At 44.4% G+C, this 12203-nt stretch overlaps 1 protein-coding gene across 2 annotated transcripts in view; it reads right to left on the reverse strand.

The window, feature by feature from the left end:
- BDH1 (3-hydroxybutyrate dehydrogenase 1) overlaps window positions 1-11777 on the reverse strand; it is a 50131-nt gene extending 38354 nt beyond the window's left edge. The window contains exon 1 of one of the 2 annotated variants that reach the window (XM_081302835.1): window positions 11563-11777. The gene's annotated coding sequence lies outside the window, so the exon portion shown is untranslated. The remainder of the gene's footprint in view (window positions 1-11562) is intronic. The other variant, XM_081302836.1, reaches the window with a different exon arrangement.
- Between the last annotated feature and the right edge of the window lie 426 nt (window positions 11778-12203).

A 12203-nucleotide genomic window follows, 5' to 3' on the forward strand; every position in this document is an offset into this window, starting at 1 on the left:
TTTGCCCAGACTGAGTCAGGAGGATACACACAATTTGAACAGACCAATATCAATGGATGAAATTGAAGAAGCCATCAAAAGACTACCAACCAAGAAAAGCCCAGGACCAGATGGGTATACAGCGGAGTTTTACAAAACCTTTAAAGAAGAATTAATACCAATACTTTTCAAGTTATTTCAGGAAATAGAAAAAGAGGGAGCTCTTCCAAATTCATTCTATGAGGCCAACATCACCCTGATTCCGAAACCAGACAAAGACACCTCAAAGAAAGAAAACTACAGACTAATATCTCTAATGAACCTAGATGCAAAAATCCTCAATAAAATTCTGGCGAATCGAATACAAAAACACATCAAAAAAATTGTGCACCATGATCAAGTAGGATTCATCCCTGGGATGCAAGGATGGTTCAACATACGGAAATCAATAAATGTTATTCACCACATCAATAGACTTAAAGATAAGAACCATATGATCATCTCGATAGATGCAGAGAAAGCATTTGACAAAGTACAGCATCCCTTTATGTTCAAAACATTAGAAAAACTAGGGATAACAGGAACTTACCTTGACATTGTAAAAGCTATCTATGCTAAGCCTCAGGCTAGCATCATTCTGAATGGACAAAAGTTGAAGGCATTCCCTCTAAAATCCGGGACAGGGATGCCCTCTATCTCCACTTCTATTCAATATAGTTCTCGAAACACTGGCCAGAGCAATTAGACAGACAAAAGAAATTAAAGGCATAAAAATTGGAAAAGAAGAACTTAAATTATCACTATTTGAGGAAGACATGATTCTATACCTAGAAGACCCAAAAGGGTCTACAAAGAAACTACTAGAACTAATAAATGAAGTCAGCAAAGTGGCAGGATATAAAATCAACACGCATAAATCAAAAGCATTTCTGTATATCAGCGACAAAACTTCTGAAACGGAAATGAGGAAAAACACTCCATTCACAATATCCTCAAAAAAAATAAAATACGTGGGAATCAACCTAACAAAAGAGGTGAAAGATTTATACAAGGAAAACTACAGAACCCTAAAGAGAGAAGTAGATGAAGATCTTAGAAGATGGAAAAATATACCCTGTTCATGGATAGGCAGAACTAACATCATCAAAATGGCGATATTACCAAAAGTTCTCTATAGGTTTAATGCAATGCCAATCAAAATCCCAACGGCATTTCTTGTAGAAATTGATAAAGCAATCATGAAATTCATATGGAAAAATAAAAGACCCAGAATAGCAAAAGCAATTCTAAACAGGAATTGTGAATCTGGTGGTATAGCAATACCAGATTTCAAACTATATTACAGAGCAATAGTGACAAAAACAGCATGGTACTGGTACCAAAACAGGCGGGTGGACCAATGGTATAGAATAGAGGACACAGAGACTAATCCACAAAGTTACAACTATCTTATATTTGATAAAGGGGCTAAAAGCATGCAATGGAGGAAGGATAGCATCTTCAACAAATGGTGTTGGGAAAACTGGAAATCCATATGCAATAGAATGAAACTGAATCCCTTTCTCTCGCCATGCACAAAAGTTAACTCAAAATGGATCAAGGAGCTTGATATCAAACCAGAGACTCTGCGTCTGATAGAAGAAAAAGTTGGCTCCGATCTACATATTGTGGGGTCGGGCTCCAAATTCCTTAATAGGACACCCATAGTACAAGAGTTAACAACAAGAATCAACAAATGGAACTTAATTAAACTTAAAAGTTTTTTCTCAGCAAGAGAAACAATAAGAGAGGTAAATAGGGAGCCTACATCCTGGGAACAAATTTTTACTCCTCACACTTCAGATAGAGCCCTAATATCCAGAGTATATAAAGAACTCAAAAAATTAGACAATAAGATAACAAATAACCCAATCAACAAATGGGCCAAGGACCTGAACAGACACTTCTCAGAGGAGGATATACAATCAATCAACAAGTACATGAAAAAATGCTCACCATCTCTAGCAGTCAGAGAAATGCAAATCAAAACCACCCTAAGATACCATTTCACTCCAGTAAGATTGGCAGCCACTATGAAGTCAAACAACAACAAGTGCTGGCGAGGATGTGGAGAAAAGGGTACACTTGTACATTGCTGGTGGGACTGCAAATTGGTGCGGCCAATTTGGAAAGCAGTTTGGAGATTCCTGGGAAAGATGGGAATGGAACCACCATTTGACCCTGCTATTGCCCTTCTCGGACTATTCCCTGAAGACCTTAAAAGAGCATGCTACAGGGATACTGCCACATCGATGTTCATAGCAGCACAATTCACAATTGCTAGACTGTGGAACCAACCCAGATGCCCCTCAATAGATGAATGGATAAAAAAAATGTGGCATCTATACACAATGGAGTACTATGCAGCAATAAAAAATGACAAAATCATAGAATTTGCAGGGAAATGGACGGCACTAGAGCAGATTATGCTTAGTGAAGCTAGCCAATCCCTAAAAAACAAATACCAAATGTCTTCTTTGATATAATGAGAGCAAATATGAACAGAGCAGGGAGGAAGAGTAGGAAGAAAAGAGTAACATTAATCAGTGACATGAGATGGGAGGGAAAGGGAGAGAAGAGGAAAATTGCATGGAAATGAAGGGAGACCCTCATAGCTATACAAAATTACATATAAGAGGTTGTGAGGGGAATGGGAAAATAAACAAGGAGAGAAATGAATTACAGTAGATGGGATAGGGAGAGAAGAAGGGAGGGGAGGGGAGGGGGGATAGTAGGGGATAGGAAAGGTAGCAGAATACAACAATTACTAATAGGGCATTATGCAAAATTGTGGATGTGTAACCGACGTGATTCTGCAATCTGCATTTGGGGTAAAATTGGGGGTTCATAACCCACTTCAATCTAATGTATGAAGTATGATATGTCAAGAGCTTTGTAATGTTGTGAACAACCAATAAAAATAAATAAATAAATTAATTAATTAATTTAAAAAAAAAAGAGTTGGTTGTTCTAAACCCCTCATGTTTTTACTCTTCAACACATGCCTGAATGACCTCTGCTTTTTCTGCCAGGCTACAAAGGAGCACAAAGCCCTTCTCAGAAACTGAGCAAATACCTTGGACTTCCCAGCCTCCACAACTCTAAGCCAAAGTGGACCTTTTCTTCATAAATTACTCAGTCTTATGTATTTTGTGATACCACAGAAAACAGACTAAGACCCCCACCAAATTATCCACCTGTGAAACACACACATGGCTTTCTGCAAGATCACTCTTTGTAGCATCTGTTTTAATCCAAAAATTATCTTGCTTATTTAACTTTAGCTTCCCCTACTAGATCATAAGCTCAGTGAGACAGGAGCCTTGCCCATCTTGCTCACCACTGAATCCTTAGTGCCCCAAACAAGCAGGGAACAAAGGAGACACTTGGGAGCCTCTGGGGAGAGTCTTCCAGGGCACTCTTGGGTTAGAAATTCAGCCTTTGACCCAAACTGAAGTTCTCATGGTAAGTACCTTGCAGGCAGGGGCAGAATAGACATGACACTGGTCCTTTGTGGGAAGCCCAGGCCTGGGTTGGCTCTGACTTTTTTGTTTGTTTTTGATGCTGGGGATTAAACCCAGGGCTTTGCACATACTAGGCAAGTGCTCTACTACTGAGCTACATCCCCACCATGACCCACTTTTTATTTTGAGACAGAGTCTTGCTAAGTTGCCTAGCCTGGCCTTGAACTTGTGATCCTCCTGCCTTGGCCTCCTGAGTATAGGCATTCACCACCACACCTGGCTTGCTCCAATTCTTTACCTAGGTGCCACATACTGACCAGCTGGTTAAGCATATACATCCCTATCGCCTCCCACCAGAACCAAAAGTTGGGGTTACCACCTCAGGGTGATGTCAAATACAGTTGTCTATAATTAGAGTCCTTTCCATCCGTTTGGCTCAATGCCTGTGGCAAAAAATACCTCAATATAATATCCAGGTAGAGGACTGCTTTCAATTTTGTTTTCCTGAAGAGCATAAAAACTCAGTCTCTTGAGTAACACACTATTTGCAAAGTAGTCTCTTATATGAGGAATGGTAGAAATTTAGATTTTTTTTTTCTTTTCTTTTTCTTCCTTTGTGTGTGTGGGAGGGGGGAGGTATGGGGTATGCACATGCTGAACTCAGGGCTTTGCACATGCTGAGCACATGCTCTACCACAGAGCTTCCACACCCCAACCTCTTCTTTTTTAAGTTTCTGAAACACCTTGCTATAGCCATGCTGCTATAGCCACTGTTATACCCAAGGACTCAGCCATTGTTGTTTGTCATCTTGATGTTTTGTGCTGGGCTTTAGTCTTTGTTAAAGAATAATAAGTTCTCAAACTTGAAAAGCTACCTACTTGTCTTTTGGTTTGGAAACACAACAGAAATGTGGAGGTGGGTACAAGGAGAAAGGCACAGTCCCCATAGGAGTGGGGGACAATATCCTTAGCCTTGAAACTCATGTAAGTAGTTGCTCCATACAGACTGGATGAAAGATTTAGCTCCAAGGACCACATTCATAAAATACTGTCACAGAATAAATGTAATCTCAGAAAATCTGTAATCTCAGAAAAATGTTTCCAGTGCTAGGAACTGTCACCTTTCAAGGGCATCCCCTCTTCAAGGTCAATGCCTAACCCAAGGAAAACCCAGGATGAGCCCTTCATTCTGTCCCCTTGCACTGGAAAAGAATGCAGTTAGCCTCCGTGGAGGGGGTACATGTGATCTAGCTGCAAGGGGAGGCAGCTATAAGCAGCTATAAGTATGTGTGTGCTCTTGTCTTGGCACTGGGCTCACTATGTCACATTCTGGCAGAGGACACAGCTGGCTGCTTTCCTGTGGGTCAGTGGAGGATCTCCCTAACGGAGACAGAGAGACAGGACATCTGCAGGAAACCAGGACACAGGAGGCAAGCCTTTGGCAGAGAGGAGAACAGGAAGCCTAGATGGGCCCTTGGCACCACCAAGTGGGAGACGAAGGCCCTGTCCCACAGAGGAGGGCAAGCTGGGTGTAGGCAGGGAAACATCCCACGCAGGGATGAGCTTAAGACGATGAACTTCAATGTCAGATTGGAAGTCCGACAATGACAGCTGCCTCCAGCATGTTCTACTTGGCTCTTGTTTGGCCAGTCTAGTGTTTTATTTATTTTTTCATTTTTATTAGTTGCTTGAGCCTATTATTTTAATTAATTAATTAATTAAGTTTTGGTGCTGGGATAGAACTCAGGACCTTGCATGTGCTAAGCATGTGCTCTGCCACTGAGCTGCACCCCCAGCCCAGCCTAGTGTTGTAAGAGGCAACATAATAAGGCAGCTCCATTATGCTTGAACTCAGTTCGGTTTGTACCTACATCTTAAACTGCCACATCACCTTTGTTAACTGCCTGGAAACTAGGCATCTGATTGAGTTCAGAGATCCCAACCAGATAGATGTATATCAGCCTTTGGGCATTTCCCTTCTGGTTATTTAGTACGGTGTTGCTTAAAAGCTCCGGCTCAGTTCAGCATGCTAACTGCACAGCTAATGAGAGTTTCTTTGAGGTAAAGCAAAAGGGAACCTGATAAGTTTTAAAGCCATCATTCAAAAGACACATACCACCAGGTGCAGTGGCGCATGCCTATAATCCCAGCCACTTAGGAGGCTGAGGCAGGAGGATCAAAAGTTCAAGGCCAGCCTCAGCAATTTAGCGGAAACTCTGTGTCAAAATAAAAAATAAAAAGGACTGGACACATAGCTCAGTGGTAGAGCAATCCTGGGTCTGAGCTCCAGTACCACTACCACATCAAAACAAAAAAAATGCATACCATTCCTTTGAGAGATAATCATTCTGGAAGAAAAATCTAAAAGAATTATATAGAAACATCAAATGTTACTGTAAGGTCCTTACTTAGCATCTGGATGGCCATCTTAAGTGACAGCCACCATTTTAAGAAAAATTTCACTTTCCAGCCCAAGGGCGTTTCTGAGAAAGGCTCACCACTCCCTCATACCAACCCAACCCCGCTCTCCATCTTTCATTTCTAGCTCCCGTCTCCGGGTTCCTCACTTTCCTTTCAAATACAGTATTCAGTTTTCTCACCACCATTTTATCATAAAGGTTGAGGTGACAATCATGTAGCTTATTTCATGGTGACTTCAGTAAAAACTAAATGTTTAAGTGTATAGCCCAGTTCTGCAAAGGCATACCTTGATTAGTCTGAAAGACACTCAGGTTGCAGATTAGATTTGAGTAACAGCCACTTCTCATATCACACTGTCTATACTAGTCACTGCAGTTGGCATCTGTTCTGCTTATTTAATCCCCTTCCCCTCAGTTCTGCCCTTCATCCATAGCATCAGCCTCTGCAGCTATAGTTGGGCAGTGAGACTCGCCCCTTGACCATGGAGGACCTTGGCCATCAAGAGATACTAAACTCAAGGTGAACCCATCACTCTGTCCCCTGTCACTGTGAAAGATGCAAATCAGTCTCTGTGGGCTGGAAGAGGCAGCTACACTACCTCACTAGCCAGGGAGAGGCCAGGAGGGAGACAGAATGAGAGAGAGAGAGAGAGAGAGAGAGAGAGAGAGAGAGAGAGAGAGAGAGAGAACACGTGTGTGTAGAAAGAAGCAGAGATGGAGGTGAAGAGAACAAGAAAAAGAACCCTCTAGCAATTAGATGCAAATTAAAACTACACTTTCATCTCACTCCAGTCAGAATGACAGTTATCAAGAATACAAGTAACAATCAATGTTGACAAGGATGTGGAGGAAAAGGCACACTCATACATTGCTGATGGGACTGCAAATTGGTGCAACCACTCTGGAAAGCACTATGGAGATTCCTCAGAAAACCTGGAATGAAACCAGCATTTGACCACTCTTTGGCATATACCCAAAGAACTTAAAATCAGGATACTATCGTGACACGGCCACATCAATGTTTCTAGCAGCTCAATTCAATTTACAATAACAAGCTATGGAACCAACTTAGGTACCCTTCAACAGATGAATGGATAAAGAAAATGCGGTACATATACACAACGGAGTATTAGTCAACCATAAAGAAGAATGAAATTATGGCATTTACTGGTAAATGGATGAAACCGGGGACTATCATTCTAAGTGAAATAAGCCAATCCTAAAAATCCAAAGGCTGAATGTGGGAGGCCAACCTTACACATGACTGAGTCACACTCCCCGGCTGGGTACTGAGGCGCTCAGTCACAGAAATGTGGTCGGTGTTCAGGATAGAATCTTCCATGGAAGTGCCTTGAGTGTGTCCCCTTCTCTTGGGTGTGGCCTACCCAGGTGTCAGTCAACCTGCTGACAGTGGACATCATGAAGATACTCAGCCCCCTGAAACCTGACCCCTTGCCTCATTTGAATAGCTTCTCCTCAATAAAAGGGGTCAGCCTGTGTGTGTGTGTGTGTGTGTGTGTGTGTGTGTTCTCTCTCTCTCTCTCTCTCTCTCTCTACAGACCCTTAAGGTCAAAGAAGCCGTCACAGCAACCCCAAAGAAAAAGGTATTTGTGTCTCTTGTGTGGTTATTTCGTGCAGCCCAGTTAGCCCAGTTTAACTAGAGTGACCCCTGAGCCTTTTAGTCGTGAGAACAGAAACCCTGCAGCTGAATATTCTCTCTGATATGCGGGTGTGAACATACAATAAGGTGCGGTGGGGGTTGGGAGAGAATAGAAATTCATTGGATTAGCAGAGGGGAATGAAAGGAAGGGGTAGGGGATGGAGGATGGGGATAGGAAAGACAGAAGAATGAGTCGAACAAAACTTCCCTATGTTCATATATGAATACACAACCAGTGTAACTCCGCAAGAATGGAAAGTTACACTTTATGTATGTATATATCAAAATACATTTCTCCTTTCATGTACAAATAAAAAAGAACAAATTAAAAAAAATTTTTTTAAACTATAACAATAGCTGCTGTTCTGTCCTCCAATTCTAAAATGCATGCTCTGTCTTTATTCCCTATGTTTTTAAAGCAAGCTTGAAGCTTCTGTTACTTGCAACCAAAACAATATTGGCTAAACTCATTGAAGATGGTTTCTTTCTGCCAAGTATTATAATTAATTCTTAATCTTGCCCCATATTCTGAGAGTACCACACTACAGAGCTAATAATGAAAAAAGGATATATACCTCTCCCACTTCACTTCTTTCACCAAAAGATGGAATTACCAGAGCTGTCAAGTTTGCCATGTTTACAACTGAAAGATCAAGCACATACTCCACACTTAGGAGGATAGCTAGCCTACCAAAGTCAAATGAGACCAGGCCTCCATTCCCATTCTGGGTAAAGAGTGATAAGAGCTCATATATACCTTTTAATACAGTTTACCTGCTGCCAATCCCAAATGTTTTCTCCAATCCATCCTCTCCCAAAACTCCAGACTTAAGTATACAACTGTCCCCTTGAAGGTTTAATAGGTATCTCAAATTTAACCTGTCCAAACAGAGTTTGTGCTACCACCTTGCAGACCTGTTCCTCTAAATTCTCCTTGTTCTTGACTTCTCTCTTCTTGCACACTCTGCAGCTTGGCTACCAGCATATCCTAGACCCCACCTTTTCAATATATCTAGGATCCTCTGCTACCACTTAGTAGCAGCAGTGTAAACTTTCAACAATTCTTGCCCAGACTATTACAATAGCATTTCAACTAGCATTTCAATTTACTTCCACCAAAGTCTCCACCCAGGTCACTCAACATATCCTGCATAATCCTTTAAATATACATCATACTATGTTACTCCTGCACCAAACTTTTGTCAAAGTGACAAAATACAGATTGCCTACAAAGCCCTAAGTGATCTAAGTCCATCAGATGATGAGCCTCTGACCTCATATCTCATTCAGTTACAGCGACCTTCTTACTATCCTTGGAACTTTCCAAGCAATCTCTAACTTCAGGGTCATTGCCCTTACTGTTCCCTCTACCTGGAACATTCTTTGGGGACATTCATAGGGTCCATTCTCTCACTTTAGTCCTTTATTCCTTACTCACTTAGTCCTTTACTAAGTAAGACATCCCCTGCCCATTCCAACAATCCCCTCTTTACTTCATCTTTACATTTTCTTTTTCAAATTTTTTTTTTTTTGTAGTTGTACATGGACACTATGCCTCTATTTTATTTATTTTTATGTGGTGCTGAGGATCAAACCCAGTGCCTCACACATGCAAGGCAAGCACTCTGCCACTGAGTTACAGCCCCAGTCTTCATCCTGACATTTTCTATTCCCCTTCCTCTCTTTCATTTTCCCTATTCTTGGCACTTAACACATTATAACATTCTACATATAATATCTACTTTATTTGCTGTATCTTTCTGTCCCATTAAAACATAAGCTCTTTGAGAATGAGAATTTTGACTATTTTGTTCACTGTTTTATCCCCAACACCTAGGCACAGTAGGCACATACTATTTAAATGAACAAAGAAAGTCTTAAGCAGGAGTGCCATGATCAGACTTACATTTTAATAAATAACTCTTATTGGGTTAAAAGTAAATTGAGGATGGACAAAAGCAGTAACAGGGAGACCAGTTACTACTAGATTACTGCTCTGGCAGTAATCTAGGGCCATGACATAACAGCCACACAGCTTGAATTCTATACAACACCAATGAAAGGTTAACAAGTGCTCACTGGAGATGGATAAAAAAGATTGTGGGCTCAGATGGGAACCATGGAGGTGATGTGAATGGGCCAGTGTGGCATTAATTTGAAGAGCATACTCCCAATTACTGAGATTGGATGTGGGATATGAAAGAAAACTCTACCAACACTTTTGGCCTACATGTAAAAAATGACAAAAAAAAAAAAAAAAAAAAAAAAAAAAAGATTAAGGAGCTTTCTTTTCCTAAGTGCTTACCGTACTTCAAAAAAGAGCACACAAGTTGAGCCTCTTCCTTCTCACCTGGCCCCTCTAAATCATATCTCCAGTTTCAATGTCTTGCTCATCCTTATACCAAATCTGACTTTTCCTTCATCTGACCAAGACCTAATCCATACAAATAGCACCTCCTCCAAGCTGCCTTTCTAAACCACTAAATCAACCCCTCCCTTCTCTCTGCACCCCTTTAACAGCACTCACCGTGTCAGGGTATATTAGAGGTATTGCTGTTCATAACCACTCACAAGCCCCCATTCAACCACGAGTCTACCCCTGAACTGAGACTGGAGCCACGTGTTGACTTACTGACTTATGGCTCCTCAAAATGGATGCTCTGTAAATGTGTATTGGGAGACTATCAAACCTACACAAATTTCAAAATTCAGCTTCCTAGCCTGCCAGGGGTATTCGTGGCCCTTATAGGATGGGCCTTATAGAAAGAAGGGCATCTGCCGTATCACAGAGGTTCCGGACCGGAGAGACCCTGCAGGCCGGGAATGAAACGTACGTCTCTGCAACCCCTCAAAGGAGTACCGGCAGTTAGACAGTGACTCTGCACCAGCTGACTATGGGCAGGCTTTGGCTGACTGTCTGGAAAAACACGCGCAGGGTTCAAAGCCGCCTCCCCGCGCAGGATGCAGCCCGAGGCGGCTGCGCGCTGGAAGGCAAAGACAACTGGGTCCTTTCCCGGGAACCCATTCGGAAGCCCTGACTCACGCGGTCTCCCGAGCGCTCCAGCACTCACTGAAAACCGGGCACCCGACCTGCGCAGGCGCCTCCTCGCTCGGCGCCATGGGGAGCTCAGCCAATCCCAGCGCCGCGGTCCCTTCCTGCCGGCCAGAGGGCGGGGAGCCCAGGGGGCTCGGCCAGAGCCACGCTCCCATTGGTTGGGGAGGCACCACCCAGAGAAAGCCCCACTGTCCGCTCACCGCAGCGCCGCGGAGGCTGCCGGCCCAGCCCGGGCAGATCACCCCGGGATCCCCAACCTGCCTCCGCAGCGCCTCCACCTTCCCGGTCCCTCTTCTTTCTCAGTCCTGCAGCCCATCCGGCTTCCAGCAACCGCTGGCCAGGCTTGAGCTCAAGCAGCTGGACCCGCGGTCTGACCGCTGTTCAGCATCCTTCCAGAGAGTGCGGCGAGCGGGAGGAGGCACTCTCCAAAACCCCGAGAACAGAGTCTAGTGAAGGACCCTGGCACCGGGCAATCCGGGAGATGGGTCAGGAAGGGAGCAGCGTCTAGAATTCGAGGATGCAAGGCAGGACTACTGGCTTCGATCCTGGCAGGGCCTTTGACTATGGTGTGACCTTGGGCCAGTGCCTTCCCTTTTAAAGACTCAAGTTCCCTTCTGTAAAATACGCCGACTGGGAACCTTGAGGCCGGAGGGTTTCACCTGGGGGTCGCAGGGCCGCGTGTTCAGCCCTGGGCACAATATTCCAAATAATAAAGGCCCGACCTTGCTCCCTGAGGTGCGGACAGAGAAACCAGGAAGGTGACGGGTGAGATGCGTCTGCATAGACGGGCCCAACTTCCCACTCTCGTTACGCCGCGGCCGCAGGGCAGGCCTGTAGGACGAGATGTCCCTTCCCCACCCTCATCCCGCGGACCGGCTCAGTGGCCGCCCAAGGCCAAACCAAATTGAGCAGAGGGCGCTGGCACATCGCTACAGAGATGCAGACCTTCCTCTTACCCCAAACCAAATGGACAGGGGGCTCGGCTGCGGAGGGCTCGGCTGGTGGGCTAGCCTTAACTTCAAGTTCCTGGCCTGGAGAACCGAGTGAGGGCGCTGCCGCCGTTTCCTTCTCAAATCCGGTCTACAGGGCCCCTCCTGTGGCCTCCAGCTCTGGCACCAGGGTACGTCTACCCACTGGGTGCGTGCGTTAGGGCTGCGCCGGGCGGGGCCCGACGGCGGGCAACGCAGGGGCGGGGAGCGCTCCTGCGCCGCCTCCTTCATTCTCGGTCGCTGGGCCTGGCCCTGCTCCAGTTTGGGGTGATCGGAATTGCTAGGCACCCAGCCCGAGGTTGACCTACTACCACTCCCTCCATCTCGACCCTAAGCCGGGTGTAAATCACCAGCACCTCCTTCCAGGACCGGAGAGGGAGATGGGGAAAGGTGGAGGGTGCTGGAAGGTTTCAGCCCCACGGCTGCCGGCGGGAAGAAGGTGCAACTCCAGAAAACGAGGAAACCCTGATGAGGAGGAAACTCCTTCCTTATCCTTCGTATGCTGTCTTTAGGGCTTATCAGGGTTGGTAGTTGGTTGGCTTTTAAATTTCTCTTGATCGGTGCAATTTATTTAAAGATTTGTTTTTAAGGGTCTTA

This window comes from Spermophilus citellus (assembly GCF_964194105.1).
Source record: "Spermophilus citellus genome assembly, chromosome: 7".
Taxonomy (NCBI): domain Eukaryota; kingdom Metazoa; phylum Chordata; class Mammalia; order Rodentia; family Sciuridae; genus Spermophilus; species Spermophilus citellus.